This window comes from Oenanthe melanoleuca, unplaced genomic scaffold (assembly GCF_029582105.1).
Source record: "Oenanthe melanoleuca isolate GR-GAL-2019-014 unplaced genomic scaffold, OMel1.0 S063, whole genome shotgun sequence".
Lineage (NCBI taxonomy): Eukaryota > Metazoa > Chordata > Aves > Passeriformes > Muscicapidae > Oenanthe > Oenanthe melanoleuca.
In genome coordinates, this window is record NW_026612712.1 from 40,193 (window position 1) to 43,884 (window position 3,692).

Below are 3,692 nucleotides of genomic sequence, written 5' to 3' on the forward strand. Positions count from 1 at the left end.
CCATGGTGACACAACAAGGCCTTGTGGAACCAAGGAGTCCAAAGGTCTAAAACATATCTTGCATGGCTCACCCTTGGGAATGTAAATCTCCGTGGGGGCATCTTGACACACAATTGAGGAGGGTGTCTGTTTGTAATGGGGAAACTCAGGAGTTTTCAATTGTTTAAAAAAAAAATAAAAGGAAGAAAACCCCTGTTAGCCTGAGTGCAGCCAGATCTCCAAGCAAAGCAGGTCCCAGGTGAGAGAGGATAGAAAGGATAGAGCTGGGTAATGTGGAGCAAAATTGTCCACACTAGGTTAGACCACAAGGCACAGCTTCTCTGAGCAGGCCAGACTTCCTGAGGAGAAACTTTGGATCAATATCAATAAAAGAATGCTGCAATCACCTCTGCTCTAAAGAGAAACAGTAATGAAATACACCCTTTAAAACAGGAATACATATTTCTTAGAAGCTCTTTGAAATATTTCTCCAAAAATGCAGCAGTAAACCTTCCTAATAAACCGCACCAGACAAGAGGGAAATCAAAGCAGAGCCATGCTTGATCCCAAAGAACCCTGTGGTGCATTTGGTGCTGAGCCCTGGAACCTCAGGGCCTCAGAGGAGATTGGACAAACCTTTCTAGGAGTCCAAGTCAGAAGAAAAACTCAAAGTGTCTCAAACCATTAATGGGACCCACTGAGGTCCATCCCCAACACAGGCTCATCTTGGACTCCTTGGTGGAGAGAATTGAAGGCCATGATTTTCCCAAAATTTTTGAGACTCGTAGAGGAAAGGAAAAAGGAAAAACCTAAAGTACCTTGAAGCATTAATAAGCCCCACAGAGTGTTGCTCCTGAGAAAGGCTCCCAAGGGTCTAATTAAAGCAGATAATTGGAGGCCATGATTCCACAAAGCTCTCAGAGACTCCAAGGCAAAAGCAAAACCCAAAGTCCTTGGAAAAACCTGGGAGCATGAAGGAGCCCCTCAGGGCCATTCCTGACCAAGGCTCCCCAGGGACTGGTCCCAGCAGATCCCCGAGGCCACTGGGATGTAGGGGGGATGCTGAGGGCAGGACAAGGGGTGTCAGTGGCCAGCCTTGCTGGGGCTGTGCCAGGAGGCCCCAGTGGCTCAGGACAAGGTGTCTCCTCACAGCCTTTGGTGGCACAGACCCTGCTGTGCCCCAGGGCACCAAGACTTGGCTCCTCTTTGTTGCCACCTGTCATCCCTGCCTCCAATTTCCTGCTCTAACTGGAACCTGGGGACACTTTTCAGTTGTGTCCCTCCCTGAGACCCATTAAAACTTCAAGAAACTTTGGAGTTTGATTCTGATTTGGAGTTCTTGAGAGGTTTCTTCAGCTCCCTCTCTGGGACTGATGTTCGGGGCCTCAGCACAAACCCCAAGAGGGTCATTAAAGTCCTTGTGCTGTGTCTGTGCTCCTGAGCTGGGCTGGCCTCCTGCTCAGAGTAAGATCCTGGCAACCAAGAAGAGCTTCAAAAACATATTGGTCTTTCTGAGCAACTCTTCTCACAGCCCAGCAGGGCTGGGGCTCTGCCTGCAGCCACCCCAGGCACAGCACAGAGGCACAGAGAGCTTCAATCTGTCAGCGCTGGGAAGATGCTCAGAAGTGGCTGAGGCAGAATCACTCCCAGCCCTTGACACAGGAAGCCTCTGGCTGCAGGACAATGCACCTGAAGCTCCTGGAGCGATCTCCTAAAGCTGGAACATCCCAGTGCCTACAGACTCTGTGAGTACATTCTCTGATTCTCTCTTGTGCAGAGCAGCCAGGGGTATCCAGGGCTGTCCTGCAGAGCAGGGTCCTGCAACCCAGGGCACTGTGCTGGGGCAGGGACTCTGCTGCTTTCCAGGGACAGCTCTCAGCCAGCCCTGGGAGCTGCTCACAGCACTGGGGGACAAGGTGTGGGTGGAAGGAGACTGCTGGTAAGGCTTGGAAGTGTTCTCCTTGTGTGGTGAGGATGCTGCATTGTTCAGGGCTGCTCCCAGCATGACATTTAACTCCAGAATATTTCCAAATAGTTTATACAGGAAGCATAGCAACGTAGGAGCTTCATAGAAGGGAAAATCCTGCCTTATAAATCTACTATTCTGGGTCACCTGCATTCATCTCAGGTTAAGAAAAATATACTATAGTTGAAAATATTCTCTCAAATCTTAATAAACCAAGCACTGTCATAAATAAGGGCCCTTTACAGGCAGTATCTGTGTCACCTTTCCAACCTCCTCATAGCTGCTGTGACATTGCCATCAGAGCCTGCAGAGGCAGAGCTGGCCCTGCGCAGTGCCCTACGCTGGGAGGTGTCTGCAGGGCAGAGCTGAGCCCCCAGGGCTGGGCTGGGCTCTGGCAGCACTGGCAGGGCCCAGCCCTGGGTACAGGGATGAAGCTGCTGGCAGGGACAGCTCCAGGCAGCAGAGCCCTGGGCAGGCAGTGAGGGGAAAGTGCCACCAAGCTGGGCTGGGATATTTAAAGTCCTCTCCAAACTTAAATAATCCATGACTGCTTTATTTACAGATCTCCATGCCAAGATACAGCAAATGTCCAACAGCAGCTCCATCAGCCACTTCCTCCTGCTGCCATTGGCAGACACACGGCAGCTGCAGCTCCTGCACTTCTGCCTCTTCCTGGGCATCTCCCTGACTGCCCTCGTGGGCAACGGCCTCATCATCAGCACCGTAGCCTGCGGCCACCACCTGCACACCCCCATGTTCTTCTTCCTGCTCAACCTGGCCCTCACTGACCTGGGCTGCATCTGCACCACTGTGCCCAAAGCCATGCACAATTCCCTCTGGGACACCAGGAACATCTCCAACTCAGGATGTGCTGCACAGGTGTTTTTCTTTGCCTTTTTCATTGGATCAGAGGTTTCCCTCCTGACCATCATGTGCTACGACCGCTACGTGTCCATCTGCAAACCCCTGCACTACGGGACCCTCCTGGGCAGCAGAGCTTGTGCCCACATGGCAGCAGCTGCCTGGGCCAGTGGCTTTCTATATTCACTGATACACACAGCCAATACATTTTCCCTGCCCCTGTGCCAGGGCAATGCCCTGGGCCAATTCTTCTGTGAAATCCCACAGATCCTCAAACTCTCCTGCTCACACTCCTACCTCAGGGAAGTTGGGCTTCTTGCTGTTAGTGCCTGTTTAGGACTTGGCTGTTTTGTGTTCATTGTTTTCTCCTATGTGCAGATCTTCAGGGCCGTGCTGAGGATCCCCTCTGAGCAGGGTCGGCACAAAGCCTTTTCCCTGCCTTCCTCACCTGGCTGTGGTCTCCCTGTTTCTCAGCACTGGCACATTTGCCTACCTGAAACCCCCCTCCATCTCCTCCCCATCCCTGGATCTGGCCCTGTCAGTTCTTTACTCGGTGGTGCCTCCAGCCCTGAACCCCCTCATCTACAGCCTGAGAAATTACGAGCTCAAGGATGGCTTGAAGAAAATTATTATTAATATTTTTTCAGAAGGAATAAACTCTCATTCTCCTTTGTAATTATTACAGTATTACTCATTTATGCCCACTCTGTGTCCTGTATTTTCTGCTGTTGACACAGGTGTTATGCTTCTATGAATTTGTTCAGAGGAAACTTTTTGACTCTACTCTTTTTTACTTTACGGTTTGTTGTTCTAGAGGCACCCAGATACTGTAAAAACAAAGTGCTGTACTACACATGTGTTTAAACAAAATAAAAACTCAGCATTT

General features: G+C 50.6%; 1 pseudogene; it reads left to right on the top strand.

Moving 5' to 3' along the window:
• Positions 1-2,530: 2,530 nt before the first annotated feature.
• Positions 2,531-3,482, top strand: LOC130266492 (olfactory receptor 14C36-like; annotated as a pseudogene).
• The last annotated feature ends 210 nt before the right edge of the window (positions 3,483-3,692 follow it).